Consider the following 26,813-nt stretch of genomic DNA (forward strand, 5'->3'; position numbering starts at 1 on the left):
GGATTAGTGCATTGCTGGTGGGTGACATTGTTTAAGTGTTTTGTAAAACAAACAACATTGGAATGGCAGCTGGGGTTTGTCATTTCTGGGGCTCGTTAGCCTATTGTTTTCTTGCCAATGAATCGCAAGGTGCAAAAGTGGAAACCCCAGTCAGATCAAAGAAAAAATTAAAGCACGTGCAGCGTCATTATTACAATGATCCCATGCCTCCCCACATCACCTTTTCACCTTGCAATTAGGTACAGGAGGGTGTGACTAAATTGAATTACCTTTATTGTCACATGTACTCAAATGAGTATAGTGAACAGTTTACAAGTCACCACTTATGGTACCATTTTAGGTACAAGGTATCTAGGTACAGATTCTTCAGTCCAAGTTCTTAGGAAAAGAAAATTAGAAAAAAGAAGAAACAAAAAGTTCAGCAATACAGATCATAGGAATAAATTAGAAAAATAGAGAATATAAAGTTCAGAATAACAATCTGTTCCAACCTAGTTCATGTGAGCACCTTGCCTCCAGTCTCTGCTGGACCTTGAATCACCTCGAGGCTGGAAACTGAGGCCACAGTGGGCTGAAAGACCACCAAATGCCGTTGGGACACCACCACATTGAGCTGTGAGAGATGCCAGGCCGGGAAACAGCCAGTTGGACTGGGAGATCATCACATCAGGCCGAGGGGATGCCACGCTGGGCCAAAAGACTGCCACATTGAGCTGCTGAAAGATCGCCATGCCCAGCACGGGACCAGCATGCCAGACCAAGAAGACACTATGCCATGCCAAACACTGCGGATGCCATGCCGTGTCTGCACTGAGGCCAAAAGTTGTCCATGCTGAGGCCAGGACTGCAGGTGAGGGAAGTATGGGGTAGCATTTGAGGTGCCCCAGCCCCTGACCTGTATAACAGTTACAAGATTGTTGCAACCTATATTTATGAGAGTAGGGACTGAGGATGAGTAAACGGACCACAGCACCATGATACAGGGAACCAATCAGTGGGCAGAGGTAATACAAAATATCGGTAAGGGATAGTACAATTCGAGGGAATATATACAGTTCTCTATTGCTATGTGCATGAGTCCCAAGTCTTTGATGCCTGTTCAGTACCAGAGTTAAGCAGATTTTCTCAGGGTTGGAGAGGAACTTGGATTGAGATGGGAGGGATTCAGTTGTTACCATCCATGCTGGTACCAATGGCATTGGCAGAATTAGAAAGAAGGTTCTGCTAAAAGATTTTGAACAAATATCAGCTAAATTTAAAAGGGGAATCTCCAAGGTAATTATCTTGGGATTGCTACCCAAGCTACAGGCAAACTAGCACAGGGTGAATAGAGCCAAGTGTTTTAGAATGCAATTAGTGAGAACGTATGTAAGCTGTCCCAAGACATAGTACTTCAGGTATGTGTGTGTTTTGCATCAGCTGTACAAAGCTCTTCCAGCTTCTGACTGGTTGCAATGAGGAATATGTTTAACAAGGAAATATAGGACTCCATTTCCTCAACAAAGTAGACACAAATCTGTTCAGGCATCCTCACAGGAATGTAGATCAAGCATCAGGTCTGGTCTAGAGCTTGTCTTAGAAAATGTCCTTGGTGATGGCAAAACACATAAGACATAATTGGAGCTACTGGATTCAAGGTAGCATCTTTTCCAGCTCTTTGATGTTAAGGAAGGTCACCAATGGCTTTTGATCTTCCTGCAATGTAATTTTGAGGCCTGAGCCTTTTGCATGCCCAGGTGACTACAAGGGCTTCTTTCCAGATGACTGTGTATCTTTGCTCCATAGCTGACCTAGAGGCTAGTAGACAAATCGTTGGAAGCCATCACATTGGAGTTGGAACAAAATCTTGTGATAATGAAGGATGCATTGTCTGCAAAAATGGTTGACAGTTTCATATCATAGAGGATAGATATGTTCTTAATCATTTTAAAGACCTGTTATTGGTGCCTGCTCCAGTACCAAGCCTCATTCTATTTCTGGAGCTGCTGTGCCAGTTGATTGATGTGTGCCAAATTGGTTTGGGACTTGCCAGCTGGTTAACTATGCTTATGTTTGAGCTGGAATTCAATGAGAGGATGGTGAAAAACTCTTGATGGCAACTGTGATTTGAGGATCTGCCTTGATCCAGATGCATCAAAAATATTGCCAAAGAAGTTCATGGTAGGCTTGGAAATCTCATATTTATGGTTAAGTGTTAGACCCACAATCTATAAAATGTCTTGGCATTGTTCATACTTTTGTGTCAATATCCACTGTTGTGGAGCCATGAATGAGAATATTATCCATGTGGTGTATGATTCCATCGCGGACCTGTCAAATGAAAGTCATGGTACATTGGAAGACCTTGGCTGCTGATACCAGCCCAAACAGTAGTCAAAACAATATCCTCTGAAGGGAGTACTGTTTGTTTTGATTCTGCATCTAACAGGAGCTGTCAAAGTTGGTAATATATCTAATTTTGTGAAGACTGAGCTCTCTGTGTGCTTCAGCAAGCATTCATCAATGGTGAATTTCCCATTTCACAGCTTTGTTGAGCTAAGTGAGGTTGACACAAATGCATAAAGAACAATTAGACTTGGATACAGGCATCATGCTGGAGCAACTAGAAGTGAGATGGATGACTGGTAACATGGCCTCCAGTTGCAGAATGGCTTCAATCTTCTTTCTGACCTTATGTAAGAGGGTGTGGAACTTTTCATCGAATGAATAGATGCATTGGCTTCATGGTTGGATTTAGGGTGGAATGATAAAGTGTTGGCTCCTTCCCTAGTCATGTGAGTAGTTCTAGAAATTCCCTTTTTAACTTGGTTGGGCTGTCATACGTGTTTAGCTCTTCAATGTTCAGGTAAAACACAAGTCTTTACAGACTACGGTTCAGCATGGAGGACTCCTGATTGTGGATGACAAAGGATTTTGGTCATTTCTCTTACGTTATAACTAAGAATGGCAATGATCTGGCCTTGTGTTTTCAGTAGCTTCCTTTTGGGCCATGGAGTTGAATGGTGGATAGTTGAAAATAGCTCAGGCTTCAACCAAGATGTGAAAGCAAAGGTGAGAACCAATTTGAAAGCATGGAGATTCCCCGCTTGTGTCCAATTTAAAATGATGTGGAGGTGCCAGCGTTGGACTGGGGTGGACAAGGTCAAAAGTCACACAACACCAGGTTATGGTCCAACAAATTTATTTGAAATCATAAGCTTTCGGAGTGCTGCCCCTTCGACAGGTGAAGTGGCATGTGACTTTTGACCCAACTTAAAATGTGTCTTGTGGTCATTAACATTCAAAGTTAGAGTAATTGACACAGATATACAGCACGGAAACAGACCCTTTGGTCTAGCTCGTCTATGCCGATCAGATACCCTATTTAAATCTAGTCCCATTTGCCAACATTTGGCCCATATCCCTCTAAATCCTTTCTATTCATATACCCATCCAGATGCCTTTTAAATAAAATTGCTGTTATAAAATTTATTTTGTATGAGGCTTCAGAATCCAATGGTTAGGATTTCCCAAGTATTCCCTGGTGCACCAGAAACTATTGTGGTGGCTGGATGAGGTCACAATTTTTCAGTTAGAGTTGATAGCAGCATTTGCAAATGCTGACCCCTGAGGGTGATATGGCACTGAACATCAATGACTGGCCAGGCTTGATGGCAATGTGATGTTTTACTTGGATGCTGGGATAGAAAGGACTATAACCAAATTTGCAGATGTCACTAAAATTGGTGGAAAGTAAGTTGCAATAAAGAAATAAGAAATTTATAAATCAATGTGGATATATTCAATGAATGTGCCAAAATTAGGCAGATGAAGTTTAACATGGATAAGTGTGAGATTATCTGTTTTGGTCGGAGGAATAGAAAAGCAACTTATTTTCTAAATGGAGAGAAACTTCAGAGTGCTATGATGCAGAGGGATTTGGCTGTCCTTGTGCACCAATCACAGAAAACCAGTTTCATAAACAGCAGGTAGTAAGGAAGACAAATGGAATTTTGTCATTTATTGCTAAAGGAATAAAGTATGAAAGTAGAGAAGTGTCGCTGCAACTGTACAAGGCATTAATGAGATTGGATGTGGTGTATTGCATACAATTTTAGTCCTCTTGCTTGAGGAGGGATATAGTTGTATTGGATGCAGTTCAGAGGAGATTCTGTAAATTAATTCCAGAGATAAGGGGCTTGTCTTATGAGGAGAGATTGAGCAGTTTAGCCCAATACTCTCTGTAGTTTAGAGGAGGAAAAGAGACCTAATTGAGGTTTATAAGATGCTAAAGGAATTGACAAAGTAGACACCAGAAAGGATGTTTCCTCATGTGGGATAATCTAGAATGAGAGGTCATAGTTTTAAAATAAGGAGTAGCAGACTGAAAACAGATGAGGAGAAATTATTTCTCTCAAAGTGTCGTGAAGCTGTGGAATTCACTATCCCAGATGGATGCTGGGATACTGAGTAGTTTTTGGAGGAGAAGGACAGATTTTTAGTTAGTAATGAGTTGAAGAATTGTTGAGAGCAAGCAGAAAAGTGGAGTTGAGTTTAAGATGAGATCAGTCATGATTGTGTTAAATGGCGGAGCAGGTTCAGGGGCTGAAGTGCCTATTCCTGCTTCTAATTCTTATGTCCTTATATTCTTTTCCATCATAATGCAGACATCAATTAATGATAATGACTGTGCCTTCTGCCTTTCAGCTCTACTTTGTTGTAGGTTCACCAGGGGTCCTCCCATCTCCACACTTAACTGTTGCCTGATGGAAAGAATTACCTAAGGAATAAAAAATTGCCTCACAGCCCTGGATGCCTGTGCCAATTTTTTCCTGGTCTATGAGTCCTCATTTGAAACTTGAAGTATGAATCAAAAACTTAAATAATTCTCCATAGTTAGCAGTTTCTTCATCAACCCTAACCCTTATCTTCTTTAAAACATCATTGGCATAGCTGCTGATTGTAACATGCTGACCTGATTCTTTTCTGGCTTTTGAGCAAGTCTGGAGGTGTGATTCAGTATTGAATGAGTTGGTGATGCTATTTTTTCCGGTGTGCACTTTAGTCAAGGCTACCTGTGACGTTCAGGAGCTCAGGTGAAGTAAGCCTTTCTGTGCACTTCTTGTCAGCTGTCATGGTACTGATAGTTACTGTGATTTTATTACTATAGGTATTTTTTCAAGTGTGCTCTCCCAAGCAACCTTATAATGGAGGGAAGGTCATTGATAAAGCAGTTGAAGATGACTGGACCTAAGAAAAATCCCCTGAGGATCTCCCAACAATCTGCCTTTATCTCAGGTATGAATCCAACCAGTGGAATTTTTACCCTGTTTCCCACTGATTCCAGTTTAGCTAGGGTTCCTTGATACCGCACTTGTTCAAATATGGCACTTGACCTCTTTAATTCAGCTCTCTTGTCTATGTTTGAACCAACGCTGTAATGTTGTCAGGGGTGGAGACGTCCTGTTGGAATCCAAACTGGCATCAGTGAGTAGGTTGTTCCTAAGCAAGTGGTGCTTGACAGAACTATTGTTGACACCTTCTAGGGCAACTCCCTTCCATTGTATACCATTGTTCTGCCATTTCTGCTGAGTCTGTCCTTCTACTGGGGCAAGACATAGCCAGGATGGTGATGGTGTTGTCTGGGACATTGTTTGTAAGGAATTATTCCATGATTATGACAATGTCAGTCTGTTTTTCTAAGATAGCTCTCCCAATTAGTAAGGATAATTTTGCAGGGTTTAACAGGATTGTGTTTGTCATTGTTGTTTCTGGTGTCTTAGGAGATGTCAGGTTTCATCTGGTTTCAATCCTTCCTTTGTAGTGGTTGATACAACTGAATGGCTTGCTCAGCTATTTCAGGCAGCAGTTAAGAGTCAATCACATTGTTGTGGGTCTGGAGTTACATACAGGCCAGAGAAGGATGCCAGTTTCCTTCCCGACAGGGCATTAGTGAATCAGATGGACTTTTACTTAGATTTTTACTGAATTCAAAGTCTACCATCTGCTGTGGTGGATCCAAATCCAAATCCAAGAACATTACCTGGGTTAGTAGGAACTGCAGACGCTGGAGAATCCGAGACAACAAGGTGCAGGGCTGGATGAACACAGCAGGCCAAGCAGCATCATAGGAGCAGAGAGGCTAATTTACCTGGGTGTCTGGATTACTCGTCTGCAGAAGATACCATTTGGCTATCACCTCCTCCATATCTCCTTATTATTGGATGGTGTATAGATTACTCCCAACAGTGTCTTCTCCATATTATTATTTCTTTCCTTATACGGGTTTTATATCTTGCAATCCAAGATCATTTCTTGCCATTATACTTATTCCATTTTGTACTTACAATGCTACCTCATTACCCTTTCCTCCCTGTCTGTACATTTGAAAAGGCACATATCCCATTGTATTTAGTTCCCAGCTTTGCACTCCTTGTAACCATTATGTCTCCATAATGGCTCTAACATCATACCCATTAACCTCCAGTTGTGCTTTTAATTCATTTATTTTGTTCCAAATACTACATCCATTTAAGTAGAGGGCCTCACTACCATTTTGTCTCCCTTTGACCCTATTTGCTGCTGTTTTTAAATGTTTGTACACTATAGCCCTTCCAGTCCCACTCTGGGTATCAAATAGCTGCCCTGCAATGCTTTCACATCCTTTTGCTTTGTAAGTCTACATTTCTGCTCTCCTGATTTCTCCTGCCCTCTCATTTGTTCAAAGACTGAGTTATTCAATTCATCAGGAGCCTGGTCCCAAACAGTGAAGCCTGTTATTCTGGGACAGTTCCCTTCTGCCCAATACTATTGTCAGTGCCTATGCACTGAAACACATTCCACCCACCCCAAATATTGAGCAATATCATCATCTTAGCATTCTGGATGTCAACCCCATTTATAATGACTGCATTATTATTCCCATTGTATTAGAGTTGGACTTTCTCCACTGCCTATTTCAGGATCAGGTGGGCATTACCAAGAGCCAGGCATGTGCCCCAACTTTATCTAGTGTCCTGTCACATCAAAGGCTATTGTCTAACATGTACCCACCATATGCAAGAATATAAGGAACCATGATGGTCTCATGTATAGCCTCTTGCTAATGGTTATACCTTGGGATGGATCTCTTTCTCATTTTCAGTCACTAATATTCCTAATGGCTGGAGGTCAAATGATTTTATGGCTTCACCTTGTCAGTATCGCTATGCTCAAAGAGATTTTGCCACACTTGGAATTCCCAAGATGGTCATCTCAGACAATCGTCTAAACTTCACTAATGACTTCTTCAAATTCCTAATACAGTTCACCTCAATACGCACAAGCCAATGGGGAGGCTGAAGGTGGAAGGTTCCACACAGTCAAGACCTTGTTTTAGATATCAAACTGGGCTTGCTTTGTTAATGGTCCGCTTCTGTACACAATGACATGACTTTTTCAGAATTCCTAATGGGCAAGAGGTTACACACTAGACTCAAAGTCTCCTACATACTGTCTGACCAGGTATCACAGAGGCTGACTTGGACAAGGCCAGGCCAGTAGATCGCTATCATACAAACCAAGCTGTTGTCTTCAACTTCATCTATAAAGTACAGGAACTAATACACAACCCTGCGCTTGGGATTCTGTCAGCATTCAGAACAAGAGCCAACCTGGCTGAGTTCAGTCTTATGGTTCATCCTCATTCTTACTTAGACAACACTGACCATGACATCCTCAGACAAAACAGACTGGCATTGATTGATAGTTCCAAAGATGCTGCCAGACAAGCTGAGATTTTCCAAAATTTTTGATTTTATTTCAGATATCCAACCTCTGCTGAGTTTACTTTTCAATTGGTAAAGGTGTCAATTAGCAAGCTGCCTTTGTGGATCTGAATTGACTGCCCAGGTGATGGGAAAGACACCCCTATCACTTTTGTGTATTGTTCACATCTTCTATGGATGCATTTGTCCCTGCCCTTCCTCCAAGGGTAACAAAGACAGTGTCAGGCAGATTATTTAAACCACCACTGTGTCTTTCTATGTGACTCAAAAGGCCTGACAGTGAAAATGGGGTGTCAGTGCATGAGTGGAATGAAAATGTAAATAACTTATGAGTAGAACGAAGAATTTGAAGAGAGATGTAGCATTATGTTAATAGCTAGGGCTCTTATGCAAACATATCAGTTAGGAACAGTGATAGGCCATTCAGACCCTCAAGTCTGCTTGACATTCAGTAAGATGACAGGTGACCAGATTGTGGCCTTAACTCTACAATCTCACTTACCCCAATAATCTTTAACTCTCTTGTTAGTCAAAATTGTATCTACCTTTGTCTTTAGTGTCTTCTATCAATCTGCCTCCATCACTCTCTGAGAGAGTTCCAAAGACTCTGAACCCTCAGAGAAAGAAAAGTTTCCTCATTTCTGCCTTCCCTGATTTTTAAATTGTGTTCTCTAGTGCTAGACTCTCCCACAGGTGGAGCATTCTAGCATCAACTCTGTCAAGTCCCCTCAGGATGTTATAGATCTCAATATTCCATCTCTACTATTCTCAGCTCCAATGAATGCAGGCCCAGCCTGTCAAACCTTTCTTCATGAGATAATGTGCTTTCCCAGCTACCTTTTCTGAACTGCTTTCAATGCGTTCACATCCTTTTTAAATAAAGAGACCATATCACTATGACTCTAAAACTGTTAACAGTACTTCAGACGAGCAGGAAAGCTGACGTTTCGGGTTGGGACCCTTCTTCAGAAAAGGGTCCCGGCCCGAAACATCAGCTTTCCTGCTCCTCTGATGCTGCCTGGCCTGCTGTGTTCTTCCAGCTCCACACTGTTATCTCTGACTCCAGCATCGACAGTTCTTATTATATCTAATAGTACTTCAGATGTGGTTTCACCTGTGCTCTCTGCAACTGATCTGAGAATATTCTGGAGCATTTAATGTTCAAAATCCTCAATGGCTTTTTCCTTCCCCATCTCTGTTAACTCCTAAACAATTATCTCCTGACAACTATCCAAGGTATGTGCACTCTTACAATTCTGGCCTCGTGCGTGACAAAGCTAAATGAATTTTTTGAAGAAGTAACAGAAAAGGTTGATGAAGGAAATACAATAGATGTTGTCAACTATGGATTTAAGAGAGTTTTGACCATGTACTTTTTAAATATCTGCTTTATCAAATTGAGTCTCATGGAATAGTCCAATCAGAAAAAAGCATTAAGCAGAGAAAACGAGTTCTGGTAAGTGGCTGTTTTTCAGCCTGAAAGGCCATGAACATTGGTGTTCCCCTAGGTCTTGTGTTAGGAACACTCCTAGTTTTGCTATATATAAAGGATTTTATTTTGGAATACTGAGTAGAGTTTCAAAATTTACTGGTGATACTAAACTTGGAAGTGTGGCAAACAATGAGGAGGATACAAATCACTTACAACGTAATAGAAAAAATGAGTAGATAAGATATAAGAGGAGACAGACAGGTCCACCCCCACCTCCTACCTACCAGCCTCATCCCGCCTCCGTGACCTGTCCATCGTCCCTGGACTAACCTATCCCCACCCTAACTCCCCACCTACACTCACCTTTACTGGCTCCATCCCCACCTCTTTGACCTGTCTGTCTCCTCTCCACCTATCTGCTCCTTTATCCATCTTCCATCTGCCACCCCCATCTCTCTATTTATTTCAGAATCCCCTTCCCCTCCCCCATTTCTGAAGAACGGTCCAGACACGAAACATCAGCTTTCCTGCTCCTCTGATGCTGCTTGGCCTGCTGTGTTCATCCAGCTCTGCACCTTGTTATCTCAGATTCTCCAGTATCGGCAGTTCCCACTATCTCTGATATAATACAGAGAGTTGTGTTAGGTAATGCATTTTAATAGGATGGATAGGTATATACAATATAAACTTAATGGCACAGTTCTGTTTTCTGTCTCCTTCCCTTTTAAAATAAAGGTTTTACACTGGTAGCTTTGCAATCCTCTGGGACTTTTCCAGAATTTAGGGATTCCTTGAAAATTACTACAGTGTATCCACTATCGCAAAAACTGCTTCCTTTAATATCCTATGATGCATCCCATCTAGTCCAGGGGACTTAACTGTCTTTAGTCTCATTAGTTTCCTGAACATATTTTCTCTAGCAACAGTTATTGTATTTATTTCTTCTCCTCCTTTGACCCTTGCATGTTTGGTAATTTTTGCAATGCTATTGGTGTCTTCGATTGTGAAGACCTGTGCAAAGTAATTATTCAATTTCTGTGCCATTTCCTGGTTTCTCATTATTATTTCCCCAGTTCATTCATGAGTCTTGGAAGGACTTGGGTGCAGTAGCAAAGACAAAGTGAGTGTGAGGTAGCAGAGAGAAGATTGTAGCACTTAACCTGGCAGACCAGAGAAGGTCAGTGACTGTCTTCCTATACTGGTGCATATTCCTGCAGATGGCTGAGACTGTACTGACCAAGTTAGCCACCTTGGATCAGGCTGGCAGGGTCATAGAGTCATAGAGTCAGAATCATGCAGCACGGAAACAGACCCTTTGGTCCAACTCGTCCAGGCTGACTAAGTTTCCTAAAGTAAACTAGTCCCATTTGTTTGGTTTGGCCCATATCCCTCTAAGCCTTTCCTATTCATGTACTGTTGAAGTGTCTTTTAAGCGTTATAACTGTACCTACATCTACCACTTTGTCATAAAGAGGAGGTTGACCCCACACATGATCTTTTAAAGGGACCATGTAATGCTTTCCCCCCATTGCATTTTACAAACACCAAGTTCTAACATCCTGCCTCCCAGTCCGATTGTACTCTATCCAACTTTGCAATGACTTCCTCTGGCAGTTCATTCCACATATGAACCATCCTCTGTGTGCAAAAGTTGTCCTCTGGTCCTTTTTAAATCTTTCTCCTCTCAACTTAAAATTATGCCCTCTAATTTTGAACTCCCCAACCCTAGGGAAAAGACCCTTGCCATTCACCTTATGTATACCCCTTATGATTTTATAAACCTTTATAAGGTCACCCCTCAACCTCCTATGCTCCAGTGAAAAAGTCCCAGCTTATCCAGCCTCTCCTTATAACGCAAGTCCCAATAACATAATAGTAAATCTTTTCTGCACCCTCTCCAATTTAACAATATCCTTTCTATAGCAGGGGATCCACAACAGTACAGTACTCCAAAACTGGCTTCACCAATGTCCTGTACAACCACAACATGACGTCTCAACTCCTGTACTCAATGGTCTAAGCAATGAAGGCAAGTGTGCCAAACTCCTTCTCCAACACCCTGTCTACCTGTGACACAAATTTCAACAAACTACGTACCCGAACCCCTAGGTTTCTCTGTTTGACAACACTCTGCAGGGCCCTACCATTAATTGTATAAGTCCTGTCCTTGTTCATCTCACCAAAATGCAACACCTTGAATTTATCTAAATTAAACTTCATCTGCCAGTCCTTGGCCCATTGGTCCAAATGATCAAGCTCCCTTTGTAATTTTAGATAACCTTCCAACCTGAAAAAGGTCCATTAATCCCTACTGACTTCCATGTGTTAACCAATCCTCAACCCTAATAAATTATCCCATTATCGTCTCTCCTATCTTTTGCAGTAAACTTTTATGTGACACGTTATCAAATGCCTTCTGAAAATTATACTACACCTACTGGTTTCTCTTTATCAACCCTGCTTGTTATGTCCTCAAAGAACTCTAGCAAATTTGTCAATCACAATATCCCCTTTTACAAACCATGTTGACTATTTCATTATGTCATGCTTTTCTAAATGTCCTTCTATTTCTTCTTTTAATAATGAACTCTAGCTTTTTCACAAAAACAGATTGTTCAACTAACTGGCCTATAGTTTCCTGCTTTCTATCTTTCTCCCTTCTTGAACAGGAGTATCAAGTTAATAGTTTTCCGAACTACAGATCCCTCCTGGAATCCAGTGAGTTCTAGAATATTTCAAACAATATCTCCAGCAATTCTGTAACTATTTCCTTTAATGCCCTTGATGCAAGCCATCAGGTCCTGGTGCTTTGTTTGCCTTTCATCCTATTATTTTGTCAAATACACTGATCCTCATGATTGAGATTGTTAGCTTTCATTGAATTGGTCTAATATATTTGCGATATTTCTGGTGTCTACCACTGTGAAGACCAATGAAAAGTATTGGTTTAAATTATAGAGTTATAGACCCATACAGCATAGAAACAGGCCTTTTGGCCCACCATGTTGATGCTGACCAACAAACACCAACTATCCTAATCCCATTTACCTGCACTTGGTACATAGCCTATGCTGCCCTGGTGTTTTAAGTGGTCATCCAGATGCTTCTTAAATGTTGTGAGAATATTTGCCTTCACCACCCTCTCAGACAGCATGTTCCATATTTTTACCACTTCTAGATGAAAAGGCTTTTCCTCAGATCTCCTGTAAACTACTTATTCCTCACCTTAAACATATACTGTCTGGTCTTAGAAACTTCTGCCATGGGAAAAAAAATTCTCATGATCTACTCTATCCATGCTGGTCATAATTTTGTATACTTCAATTAGATATCCCCTCAGTCTCCTCTGTTCCAAGGAAGATAAACCCAGCCTGCCATTATCTGCCAATTTCCCTGTTCCTTGTTATCAATTTCCCAGTTGCATTCTACAAAGGTCCCATGCTCATTTTAGCTACTCCTTTTTATATATCTGTAGAAGCTCTTTCTGTTTGCTTTCATATTTCCTGCCAATTTACTTTCATAGTTTTCTCTCTTTTTATTGGCTTTTTAGTCATCTACTTCTAGTTCCCAAAATTCCCAATCTTCTGGCCTACCACGTGTTTTACTGCTTTGCATGCCCTAGTTGTTGTTTGGATATTCTCCTTGAATGCATTTGTAAGTGATGGATGGTCCATACTTCTCATCAAGTCCTTCTTTTTGACCAAAATAATTTTTTTCTGACTGTTATAAAATATTAGCTTAAATATCTGTCACTTTTTATTTACTGGCCTTCCCATTAATCTATTTTCACTTTAGACACTCTTTCTTCATTTCTCTGTAAATGCCCTTGTTTAAGTTGAGGTCATTGGTTTGAGACCCAGAGTTGGTCTCCCTCAAATTGTTTCAGACGTTAGCAACTTATTTTATAGAACTTTATTTATCTCATCTCTGCATGAATCTGCCCATGGTGAAAAGTGGGTAAGTTGGCATGGTAGGTGACATGTTGGTGAGTAGGAAGTATGAGTTGGCACTAAGTTTGCATACAAGCTATAAAAGGACCACAAAGGGGAATGAAGGGCTATACCTTTGGCATAGAAGTAAAGGAGGCCACAGGGAGTAGGTAGAGGAATAGCCATCGAGGTCAATTGGGAGGCATACCTTGGGGTGGTTGGGGTCATGAAGTGGCATGGTTTGGTATAGATGAAACATACAGAGTGTGTGGAAGAATGAGGAGTTTGAGAGAGTGAGAGCTGGTGGTATGTTTAATGTGGTGAGTATTGCCAAACAAAAAGAGACCTAGGGGTGCGGGTGCATAATTCCTTGGAAGTGGAGTCACAGGTAGACAGGGTGGTGAAGAAGGAGTTTGGTATGCTTGCCTTCACTGGTCAGAACACAGAGTATAGGAGTTGGGATGTCATGTGCGGCTGTACAGGACATTAATGAGGCCAATTTGGAATACTGCATACAATTCTGGTTTCCCTTCTTTAGGAAAGATTTTGTTAAACTTGAGAGGGTGCAGAAAAGATTTATAAGGATGCTACTGGGACTGGAAGGTTTGAGTTACAGGACAGGCTGAATAGGCTGTGGCTATTTTCATTGGAGTGTCGGAGGCTGAGCGGTGACCTTACAGAAGTTTATAAAATCATGAGAGGCATCGATAGGGTGAATAGCCAAGTTTTTTTTTTACCCGGGGTAGCAGAGTCCAAAACTAGAGGGCATAGGTTTAAGGTGAGAGGGGAAAGATTTAAAAAGGACCTGAGGGGAAACTTTTTCATACAGAGGACAGTGTGTCTATTGAATGAGCTGCCAGAGGAAGTGGTGGAGGCTGGTACAATTACAACGTTTAAAAGGCATTTGGATGGATACCTGAATAGGAAGAGTTTAGAGGGATATGGGCCAAATTCTAGCAAATGAGATTGGGTCAGATTGGGATGTCTGGTTGGCGCAGATGAATTAGACTGAAGTGTCTGTTTCCATGCTGTATGACTCTACGAATCTGGGACTGTTCAAACTTCAGATACTGTGTCAGATCCCTGAGGCAGGCATTCCTGCAAGTCAGCCTCTGCATATGACTACATCTTCAGTTCCCCAATTTATAATTCAGCATCCACCCGCCCCAACCCCACACTTTCAGACCAACATACAGCTTACATACCAACATATAGGTTGGGCTTATAGATCTGGGATTTTATTTTTCCCTTCTCTGTGCACCCGCACAAGACTGAAAATCCAGGTCCCAAAGTTGCAGCCTTCCAAAGATATGCAGGTTAGGTGGATTGACCATGTGAAATTGCCACATAGTGTCTAGTGATATGCAGGTTAGTTGGATTAGCCACAGTAAAAGCAGGCTTATAGGGATAGGGTGGGGGCTGGTCTGGGTGGGATGCTCTTCAGAGGGTCAGTGCAGGACTCAAGGGGCCTAATGGCTTCTTTCCACACTGTAGAGATTCAAAGATTTCTAACTGAACATCAGTACAAAGGTTTGATCACATTTTTAGTATGACTGTGGAATAATTTAGGCATGTGGCCAACTTCAACACATTGTATCAGAACAAAGTGAGGATCATGAGGTATGTTCTGTCTGGTGTATTTCTGAAATGATACAAACCATGTGATGTCATTTTTTGGTTGAGTTACAATTATGGGATAGTCAATCCATTCTATAAAACCTCTTAAATACAATTAACAAGACTAGTATAAAAGTGCTCCAACCTACACAGACTTAAGGCTGCTTGTTTTAAGGCCCACTCAGATCCATATAGAGGTGAGTAGGTGTATAGCAGTTCCTCATCCCTATCCCATCATGGGCCATTTTCCCAGAAGGGGCTGGAGGGACTACTTTCCCACAAGCTGCAGGTAATCATTCCACCTTAAAGCATATGGGTCAAGAATCAACTGGAAGTTTCAGCATCTAAGTCCTGAGAAGCACATAGACAAAAATGTACCAACATCGTACTGGCTGCCCATTGAGTGGTCTAAGGATCAGAGGCCCACTCTGCCTGTCTGGTTTCACTTGCAGCTGCAGATCACCCCATAGGTATGTTCCCCCTACATGTTGTGGCCTGACTACTGAACTCATTACTTAAGTTCATGACAACTGTAGGGAGGGTACTTTTATCTTGGGGAGGCTTGTCCCTTACTTGAGAGTTCAGCTTCTGTTTCTATCAACTGGAGTGCCTCTTATTGGTTGCAGCTTCAGTGGTCCACATTGCTCAATATGAATTGGCTGGTTAACAACCTGAAGTCACAGATGAGTGACTGATTTCCAAAACCGCCACAGCTTTGAGCTAAAGCCAGGGTCCTGAGCTTGTAGTGACAATGCTGCTCTTGGAGTCAGAAATTGAGACCACCACCTGAATGATTCACTGCTACTGGAATTCTTTGGACCATTGGTATAGTCAAAATGTTTTGTTTGCAAATAAAAGAAAAGCTTTCCAGAACACACACCTAATAGAAAACTTGAATTGCAAAGCATGGCGACAGAGCATGAGAATCAGCAAGAATTGCACACAGCTTTGCTGGCTCTGTTTTTGCATGTGTACGAATAGATTTCTGAATTAAATTTCTCAGAGTCATGAGAGTCCCCGTGAAAGTCACACTCAAATAGAGCTCTAACACGTTCATGCAACATCTCTCACAGTTTACTTTGTTTACCCAGTTTACCAATACCACAGCTCCAAAGGCCAGTTTGTGGGAAAACATATGCAATATTTGAAACTGAAAGGGAGGGGAAGTGGGAGTGGGAGGTGGGGGCTGTGGCTTGAGAGGGTTGTGGGGTGAGAATTGAGCTCAGGGAATTTAATGATAACCCAGTAGCAGTTGGTAGGACCATTTGAAATGCTAATCTTTTACGGTTGGGCAGTGAGAGTTCAAGAAATGTTACTGGCAGTACCCTTTTGAATGAAAAACTCCTTTAAATTGGAGTTGGCATTCACATTTAGAGCTATCTAATTTAACTACTAATATATTTTTAAAAATCAGAAGGGCATGCAACATATATTCGGTTAGAGCTGCTTTTATTTGAACCAATGCAAACCCGAAAAAAAATTAAGGTTGATCAATTTTGCCTCAGTGGGCACCATGCAGAAAAACATCTGGCTCAGGCTGCAATCTTGCCTTAATCATTGCTATTAATAATTAAAAATTACCTCACACACACTCCAGGAAACCTACTGCTTACACTATGCAGACAAATAATCACAAACTACCACCCAATAAGAGTACAAATTGACAAGATCAATACACATTGCAATAACTTGAAGTCTTCAATTAAGTAGTCTTAGCCTTGACACATTTTCCTGCATTAATTGTATACTGAGGGTCTTCTCTTATCCTCCATCCCTCCCCCCATTTTAAGGCAAAGTTCCATCTGTTACATGTTGTGTGTGTGTGTGTGTGTGTGTGTGTGCGCTTGAGAGAGAGACTGGGATTCTAACAAACAACAAATTAAATAAGAAAACCTTTAAGACAAAGCAAAAATACAATGGAGCATTGTGAATATTGGGAAGTGCATCTGAAAAAAATTAAGGAACAAAGGAGGTTTAGATTAAACAAGTGTTCTCCCCTCTAATCCTCAGCATGAAGTCACCATGCTTGAGCGAGTATAGAGCTGTGAAAGGAAAGAGAACATCTAGAGATCCTACATTAAAACCGAACAGACAGGTCAGTTGACGACATTTACTTACTCTCTGCAAATAGCACAGCAAATGAACATTTATCCCAGAACAAAAAATACTCTTTAACTAGTATTGGATTCTGAAATATCCTCAGAACTCCAAATACTTAAAACAGTTGCCAGGTGAGTTTAGCTGCTTACAAGCCTCAGCAGAAATAAAAGGTAAGCACTCTGTGCATAACAGCTTAAACTCAAAGCAAGAGAGAGAGGGAAATTTGAGGACTCCTTTCTTACCTTGGAGATAGAATACAGTTAACTCTATGCCTGAGAAGCTTTCACTGTATTCTACTGTGTTCACAGACCAAACAGGCACTGGTCGCTGTCCCACTGGGAATTAACCATAACATTCCAGCCATGTCATTAGACAATGAGAGGTGAATTTTACAGTATGTAGAAGTCCTGGACCAAGAACTAATGATGTCATCTCTTCCTTATATGGGGCAACATTGTAGAATTTTACTTTGGTCAGTGAAGAGGTGGAGTTTTAGCTCTGAGTGCAAGGAACTAACAGAGGAATCCAGCTGGAACAAAGCTCAAATCCCAGGCTAGGCCAAATTTGTATTAGTGGATAGGGAGGTTTTTTGTCAAGGGAGAGAGGGGGTAAAAGGTGTGAACTTTGCATGTCTTTAACTTCATTCATGTCAAATCAAGGCAAGCGGTATGTAACCCTATTTAGTACTTTAAAAAGTATGATTTTTTGTTATTTGCTGCAGATGATTAAAAAGCCCACAAACTTGCAGCCCTGACAAATAAAAGATGGAACTTATTTAATTGCTTGATTTAATTTATTGATATGCTAATTGAGTACACATTTATCTTCTTTGCAATTGCTGTGTAATCTTTTATCCATCTCATCAAAATCCTTGCTTCCTAATTATTTGAAGCACAGTTTTTATCAGGCTGGTTTCACGCAGATTTTAAAAAAAACAGAATAAAAGAATCAACAGTGTCACAAGCACTGAGACAATTCTGAGGACTTTAATCTTTTAAAATAATGGCAAAAGTGTAAATACAAAGTGGTTTTCAAACAATTTCCTTTGGAGTGTAGGCAGAGTAGCTAACTAGCGTAAATACCCTTCAAAAGTAAATTAAGTGAATGACTCAATTTTTTTGGAAAGATTGTTGAGGGAGCAATGCCAACAAAGATACTTGGAGAACAATCCTGCATGTCCTTGAATAATACCATGGAAGCTTTCATGCCTAGGTTGAGGCAAATGGAATATAGCTTTAAGATGTCATCTGAAAGATTGCACCAGTCTTGTTGCACTGCACTGGATTGCAGGCCTAGATAATGGCCCAGCTTTTCACAGAGTTGAAAGAACTCAGGAGTCATTTAAAAACAGCAGACGGGACCTGCATTGGGAATTCTGGCTCTCATTCCTGGTGCCAAAAATTCCCGGTAGTGAGAGATGCAAATCATAGAATCCCTACAGTGTAGAAACAGGCCCTTCAGCCCAACAAGTCCACAGTGCCCCTTGCAGCATCCCACCCAGACCCAGCCCCCTATAACCCACACACCCCTGAACACTACGGGCAATTTAGCATGGCCAATCCATCTAGCCTGCACATCTTTGGACTGTGGGAGGAAACCAGAGCACCCGGAGGAAACCCACGCAGACATGGGGAGAATGTGCAAACTCCACACAGACAGTCGCCCGAGGGTGGAATCAAACCTGGGTCCCTGGTGCTGTGAGGCTGCAGTGCTAACCACTGAGCCACTGTGCCTCCCTATGATGTGGGTAGATGTGGTTAGTGAACCCATACTTCTGATCTGATTGGCTCCATAATGGGGGTTGTAATCTCCTAGACCCCCCGTGCAAGGTTCTTGGAGTTGGGTCAACTTCTCTATGATTTGTGGTTCATGGAACTTCAGCGGAGTTGTTATCCAGAGTTTGTATTCAGGTAGTTTGAAAGGCAAGGTCAAAAGACACACATGCACATATATGCATGCTCCACTCTGATTCAAGTCAACCCATGCTCCTCACCCACCTCCAAGGCCCTTCATAGCCTTTACCCCAAGTTGGTAAAAAGCCAGACTCATGTAAAAGGTTTATTTTTATTGTCAGAGGTGTAGAAAAGTGAAAACTTTACTTTAGGATGCTATAAAAATCACTTTTTTTCTGTGATCTTGTTTAATAATGACTCAAAGTTTATTTGCACAAGACAAAGGGATGTCAAGTTCTTACAGTTTCTGTATTTGATACTTAGAGTCTGGTTGATTGAGAAAATGGTGATGTAGTAACAGCAGCATTTTCTTATTACAATAGGGTTCATGGTTCTAGTATAGAGGGTTTACTGGATGAATGAGTATGAAAATATTATGAGTTGGCAAGGAGAATATGAAGGGCTATTGGTGTTGGGCAGGAGAACAATGAGGAGACTACGAAAGGCGTGGAGATGGCTTGGGCAGTGGGCAGAGTTTGATGGGAGTGAGGGTGTTAAGGACCTTAAATATAAGCAAACCCCTAAGTCTCACAGGACTAAGGTGAGCCACTTAATTAGATGCCTTGGCAGTCAGCAGTTCTTGTGCCCAATGCCGACCTGTTTCACGCTCCCAATCTCACCACTGCAGTTTAAACTTGGCTAAATGTGGAGTCCATAGCTTTCAACTAATTGCAATGTCTAATTAGCAGGAAATTGTTCAAAATGGCTGGGTTTTTTTAGGCAATGTAGAACCAATTTTTATTTTAGTGCGATCTGATTGCAACATTTAAGTAAATTGGGCCTGAACAGTTATAAGTATGCAGATAGCACAGTAAACATCTCTGACCTCCTCTCCTGATGCTCCCAGAATATCCTTGGCTCGGACAACATCAAGAATATTTGAAGCTCCCTGTGAGCATCGACATCAAAATAGGCACATCCTGAGCAACTGCTAGAGAATGGAGTAGGGAGTGCAGAACTGGGTTGACATGGTGGGCCCACTAGCACACAACCCTAATGTGGAGGCTCTGAAGCTAGTCAGCCCTCTTTATAGAAGCCCAATCCAAACAGTGACATTTAAACTTCCAAAGGCGTTTTGAGCCCTGACCCCTCACTGCTTACTTCTGCCCACTCAGATGTTCTTGGTGTTCAGATCACTGGGGAGGAGGTGATGTTTTTGTTTTATTTGCCATGTTCAGAGGATAGGATCTGGTTAAGATGAAACAATCATAAAGTGTTGGCCTGGGCAGAGATTTACAGAAATCTCTCTGCCTCATATTGCACCCATACACTATGATTGTACTGCTGATTCAGATGAAATATGAGGCTATGACATCAAGCCAACACTTTCGCAGCAAGACCTGGGCAACATTCAGACTTACACTGATAGGTCGTAACTAACTGCGTTGACAATCATATACCAGGCACATTAGGCAATGACCACTTCAAACAACAGACAATCTAAACCACTTTGCCTCAACATTAAATGGTGTACAATTGTTGGATCAGCCACTATCAAGTCAGTTGGTGTGTGTGTGCGCGTGTGTGTGTGACAGATCCTGATTCCCTGAAGAATTGGCATGGAGAGAGTGGGAGTGGGGCATGGCTAAGGCATTTTGCCCTTGCCTTTCAAAATCCTTCTATAACACACAAGTCAGGAGAGTGATCAAATAGTTCCATTTGCCTGGATAGGTGCAGCTCCAATAGCACGCAATAAGCTCATTACCATTCAGGACAAAGCTGCCTACTTGCTTAGTATCCCATCAACCAGTTTAAAAATTCACTTCCCCACCACAAGTGGCAACAGCTTGTACCATCTATAAAGTGCACTGCGGCAACTCACCAAAACTTCTTCAACACTTTTCAAAATCTATGACCTCCACTGCTTGGAAGGGCAAGTGCAAATGGGAACCCCACAACCTCCAAATTCCCTCCTAGCCACACATCATGATATGGAATTAGCCTCTTTCTCTCTTTCTTCCCTTTTCTTTTAAAATCAGAAGCTGAACTGACACCTGGAATATTAAACAAACAAAAACAGAAATTGATGGATAAACTCAGCGGGTCTGGCAACATCTGTAGAGAGAGAGCAGAGTTAATCTTTTGGATCCGGTGACCCTTCTGCAGAATCCTGGAATATTAACTCTAGATATTGGGTCATTTAAGGTCTGAACTTTGAGCAATGTGCCTAATTCCTTGCAGCTCTTAATCTGAATGGAAGCTTTTATCACCTTTCTAGAGATTGAGGGGCATAAAAAGTGCTTTAATGGCAGATTTTCTTCTGGTCCAAGTTTTCATGAGGAAAGTGTTAACCACATATTGAAAAAGCTGCTGTACAGTCATAAAACAGGACCCTGAACAAACTGACATCAATGTTATTTATTTACAGAGCATTACCTCATACGCTAATAAATCATCTCAGCCTTGGAAAAAGAGACAATCATTTTGTTTTTAAACACCTGAAAAATGAGGTAATGGTGTCAGAGTGAGTGTGATTAATCTATTGCACAGTGATATACCCTACGTGACAGAAACATAAACTGTCTCTCCCTTATTGTTAAAGGATTCCAAAGAATTTTCTTGCAGTCAATAAGAAAGTCTATTTAGGTGGGTCAGTTATGAAGATTAAGAAAAAGGTTCGGGAAATATTTATGAAATAAAAATTGAAAGCTGCTTAATTATCAGTATTCTCAGTAATTATCAGTATCAGTCCTGATGTATTTTGTCATTGTGCCTAAAAATAATACTTACATAGCCAAACTGATCTGCTCAAAAAAAGAGATAGTTCTATTATTAAGGCAGGTTGTTGAGTGAAGGTTCTGATAATATACTGTGGGTATTAGCCAATGACCAGGAAAGTGTTTTTTGTCTGAGGGGCATCTTCTCTATATAGGCTAAGAAGCAATAAACAAATGCACCAAAACAACAGATGATGGAGATCACAGCAGGTCAGACAGCATCCATGGAGAGAGAGCAAGCTAACGTTTCGAGTCTAGATGACTCTTCAACAGAGCTGAATTGAAGTGTGGAGAGTTTGCCTGCCACCATTTTGACAGCTTCAAGTTTCCTGGCCCTAACTGCCACCTGTTCACCACGGATGGCCAATCCTGCTGTACCTCCATTCCGCACCAGAATGTCCTGCGAGCTCTTGGTTTCTTCCTCGACCAGAGGCTTGAATACTCTCCATCCACCACCACTCTCCTCTGTTTCGCTGAACTTGTTCTTTCACTGAACAATTTCTCCTTTAATTCATCTCACTTCTGCCAAGTCAAAGGAGTGGCTATGGGCACCCAAATGGATCACTGTTATGCCTGTCTCTTTATGGGGTATGTGGAACAATCCTTGTTCCAGTCTTACACTGGCCCCTTCCCACAACTCTTTCTCGGTACATCAATGACTGCTTCAGTGCCACTTCATGCTCCCGCCAGGACCTTGAAAAATTTGTTCATTTTGGCTCCAATTTCCGCCCCTCTAAACCTTTCACATTGTCCATTTCCGACAGTTCCCTTCCTTTCCTTGACCGCGCTGTCTCCACTTTGGGGAATAAACTGTCCACTGCCGTCCACTACAAAGCCGTAGCTACCTTCACTACAGCTCTTCCCACCACATGTCCTGCAAGGATTTAATTCCATTCTCCCTGTCCTTTACCTATGTGGCATCTGTTCAGATGATGCCACCTTCCGAAACAACACTGCTGACATGGCTTCCTTCTTCCATAACCGTGGTTTCCCACCCACTGTGGTTGACAGGGCCCTCAACCGCATCTGATCTATCACCCGTGCTTCAGCCCTTGCTCCTTCCCATCACTCACAGCTGCGTGATCGGGTTCTTCTTGTCCCCACTTTTCATCCCACCAGCCTCCACATTCAATGAATCATTGTCGGCTATTTCAGACAACTCCAGCAGAACGCCACCACTAAACACATCTTCCTATCACTCCCCCGTCTGCATTTCGCGGGGATTGTTTCCTCCAGGGTACCCTAGTCCATTCCACGACCGCCAACACCAATCCCCTTTCCATGGCACCATCCCATGTAACCGCAGAAAGTGCAATACCTGCCCCTTCACCTTCTCCCTGCTCACCATCCAAGGGCCTAAACAGTCTTTCCAGGTGAAGCAGCATTTCACCTGTACCTCCTCCAGTCTTGTATACAGTATTTGCTGCACTCAATGTGGCCTTCTCTACATGTGAGAAACTAAATGCAGACTGGGTGACCGCTTTGCAGAACACCTCTGGTCTGTGCACAAACATGACCCCAACCTTCCCATAGCTGGTCATTTTAACACAGCGTCCTCCTCACATGCCCACTTGTCTGTCCTCGGCATGTTGCAGTGTTCCAATGAATCACAGCGCAAACTGGAGGAATGACATCTCATCTTCAGATCAGGCACCTTACAGCCTTCTGGACTTAAAATTGAGTTCAACACCTTAAAATTGTGAATCAGCTCCCATGTTTTCCCTTTCTTTTAGCTTTACTTGTTACATTCTCTGTTACCGTGTCCTTACCCCCCCTTCCCCCACCCCATGGGACTGTCTGTTCTTTCCAATCTTGCAGTTAGACACACTATTGTTCTGCTATTCTCACATTCCAATCACTTAATCTGAACTATCAACATACTTCGTTCACCAATGCCCTACACTCCACCACACTACTCCAACTATAGCATAAATGCTGCACCCTCCACACTTCACTTCAGCTCTGACGAAGAGTCATGTAGACTCGAAACATTAGCTTGCTCTCTCTCCATGAATGCTGTCTGACTCACTGTGATCTCCAGCATTTGTTGTTTTCAGTACAGATTCCAGTACCTGCAGTAATTTGCTCCTCAACAAATGCGCTAGTCCTGTTGCCATTATTCTTAAGGAAACAATGTAGTGGAAACAGATCCAGTAGTAACATTAAAAGCAGAACTGAATAAATACTTTTAAAAAATCAGAAAGATCAAAGGAGTAGAATTAATTAGATTGGTCTTCCAAAGTGCTGTACAGGTACAATGGGCCAAATGGCCTTCCAAAGTGTGTATCAGTTCGTGGCTTTCAGTGATCTTTCTTTACATGAAATTGCAGGATATTTGTCTTAGGAGGAATAATTAAAGTAGAACATGAGCTTGCCTTAATACATGTTTCTAGCAAGGATTGCTTGATAGACATGAAGAGCAGAGGCTTTCATTTCCCAAATCCAGAGCATTTGAGTCAATTGTGAATCATCTACAATGGCTGAGAGCAACAAAAAGAACAGAAGAAGAAATTGAGCCATCCTCATTGTACCAATGCCAGCCTGTTAATGATCACATCACATTGGCTAATGACTGCCTACATTGTTTGAGCCCAGGTTTTTTGGGATCCCCAGCTCGCTGGAGATTCAGAAGAAGCTGTGCATGAGGCTTCTCTTTGACCTCACATTGTTGGGAAATCCTCACCTTCAGTTCATTCTTAGAATCTTTACTCAACAGTTATAAAAATTGAGTAGATACATAAAATACACTACTGTGAAGAGCAGATAATATTGAATCAATTAACTCCTTTAAAATGAATTTAACAAACATCTGGTTAAGCATTAGACTGAAAGTTACACAAATAAACATAGATCACAAAGATTAGCGTTGATAAGCAATCTCACGTACACATCCAGCTCATTCTGATATTGTAAATGTTGAGTTCGAATTACAATCCCAACTGTTTTACAAATGTTTTTGGTATTCTCACTGCTGTTGCCCTATATAGGCAACCATTCAAAATATTAACCACTTATGACACGAAGTGTTTACTAACACAATTATTCTTTTTGTGTCGGTATCACTAACCTTGCTCTCACTCAAAGTTCATAGGCATGATTTTCATTATTGAGTCAAGAACCTGGGTTGGGCCAAAAACCTCTTCAATGCACTTTAATCATATCAGCAGCTCATAAAACTGTCAACTTAATGAAATTGACAGTCCCATTGAGAATTGTGGAAACAATCCCAATGGAACTAAATATATTGGTGGGAAATATATCATTAATATGATTCCATTGCAAAGCTGCCTAAATAAGCTGTCTAGACTGCAATACAATGATGACCTTGAAGTTGATTGAATAGATGGGTAGTCAAATCTTTTCAAATTTTCAACAGGTGGACTTTCGATAAAAGAAGTGAGTTTTTCCAGGCCTCAACAAAAGTCTGAACTATACATTGATATAAGAATCAATGATATAAAAATCAATGTATTAGGTCTTGATATGCTTTAATAGATTATAAGCAATACTGAATATGGAAGAACACTTTATCTACTGAAGGAAGTATCTTAATGCATCTAAAACAACACCACTCAATTTAATGGTCTCTTTTTTGGATGGAGACTTAAGATTATTTGCTGCATTATAAACACATATAACCTATCAGACAGCATATAATTATGGCGTTTGAAGTTTGAGAGATCTTTAAACTTACATGTCAAATGATTCCCCAACTGGAAAATTCACTATCCTTAAGGTTCATGAACTGACTGACTGTGCCTGTTTCACAAAGGTTCACAATCCCAACCATCTCACTGAGCATCTCAAATTTAGGAAAATTCAAGATGACAAAGGCATTTGAATACCTGTTGGGTCATAAACTGGCATGCTTCTCATACTAGTCAAATGGTAGCCAGTGGAAATTGACAGACAATTTTATATTTATATTCATTGCATATCCATTGTCAGTCACCTGCTGCAAGTTTGAAGTTCAATGGATTATGTTCAGGATAATTACCCTTTCCCGTTCTAGGACAGGGACTCAGGTAATTGTTAGTACCCTGATTGCCTTAATGCTGAAATCAGTTAACTCAATCTGGATCAGGGATTAAACTATTCAGCTTTGCTCCTATTTTATCTTATTCTAACTTTTAATTACCTTGTTTATTGTCTTCTTTAGATCTCTTAGCATGCAAATGAAGTACCTTTGAAAATACCTTGTTCCCAAACCTCGGAACTTAGCCAAAGCAATGATGAATGTGTATAGCACAGGTGTGGGTGCCTAGCCTTGACAAATGGACCATCCTTTATTTGTGCCCTGGCTGCAGGGAATTTGTTTGTGTTGTTGCATCGCTTTCTTATTTAGCTATTGTTGAGATTGAATGAGCAGTAGAATTTGGATTATTGCTTTGTATCACTCCTTAATCAATTTCCAGAATTCTCATATATACAAGTGTACAAATAAAGTAATTCTTAATTGCCTTTAATCATGAACCAGCGGTGTGAGTTTATTGGTATCACTGCTGTAACAGATTAAAATTTTGAAAGTTTATAAAACAATGTTTCTTTACCATTTTAAAGAAACTACGTGGCATTGACCCTTTAAATTTAAAGAAGAATTTAAACGACGATGAAGTGACAATTGTGATCAACTGTGGCTAATTTGTTCAGTCATCCTTGGCACGAGCAGGAACTCAAGGATTGTGGATCCAAGTGGCTCTCAATGTTAAACTCTTTACATCTTGCACCAAATATGGAATCTGCACCTACCATCAACTTGGAGAAATTTCAACTGCCATCAGGAAAAAAAAAGCAACACTTTGCATTTTTCTTTCAGCAACACACGATTTGTAATAACTTTAATTAAATACACCTTTCAATTAATCACAGCCATGTTGTCCAAGGCACGATGGTAGTGTTACATAATGCTTTCGAGCATATAGAGCCTGACATATGGAATTTCCTTTATGACTCTGATTTCTTACAGGTGCTGAGATGCTTTGTGCCAAATTGAATCCTTTACCTTTGAACATGGTTACACAGTATTGTCATGCAGCTGTGCTTTTGTAGTTGGATAATAAGCTACCATTCACCATGGTGCTGAATTATAAGTAGAACAGCAATTTTAATATTTGATTACAAAGTAATAAACAAGGTTTATAAGCCCTTTCTTTTGAAACAACCATAGAAACTTTGACCTTTTCTGAATCCAGAAAGCACTTGCTCAGGATCCCGTGACATTTGACAAAACCAAATGAGATTGTTCTGGAGACATAGTCAAAAGTTCACATGAAACTCTTTATGGGAACCAATAAAATGGTAAGCTCCCTCACAAGACCTAA

At 41.1% G+C, this 26,813-nt stretch overlaps 1 protein-coding gene and 1 long non-coding RNA gene across 4 annotated transcripts in view; one reads left to right on the forward strand and one right to left on the reverse strand.

Annotated features, from left to right (window-relative positions):
* LOC109929780 (filamin-A-interacting protein 1-like) overlaps window positions 1–26,813 on the reverse strand; it is a 393,800-nt gene that overhangs the window by 87,429 nt on the left and 279,558 nt on the right. The gene's annotated exons all lie outside the window — the stretch shown is intronic.
* Window positions 514–25,854, forward strand: LOC125484011. Of its 3 annotated transcripts, none has more exons than XR_007262872.1 (5): window positions 514–850; window positions 5,150–5,277; window positions 16,734–16,818; window positions 21,144–21,225; window positions 25,652–25,854. It is a non-coding gene; the product is annotated as an uncharacterized LOC125484011 (long non-coding RNA). The 3 variants fall into 3 exon arrangements; XR_007262874.1 differs by lacking the exon at window positions 514–850 and adding an exon at window positions 4,446–4,842; XR_007262873.1 differs by lacking the exon at window positions 16,734–16,818.

The sequence above is a fragment of the Rhincodon typus genome, chromosome 9 (assembly GCF_021869965.1).
Source record: "Rhincodon typus isolate 14 chromosome 9, sRhiTyp1.1, whole genome shotgun sequence".
In the NCBI taxonomy this organism is placed as follows: Eukaryota; Metazoa; Chordata; class Chondrichthyes; order Orectolobiformes; family Rhincodontidae; genus Rhincodon; species Rhincodon typus.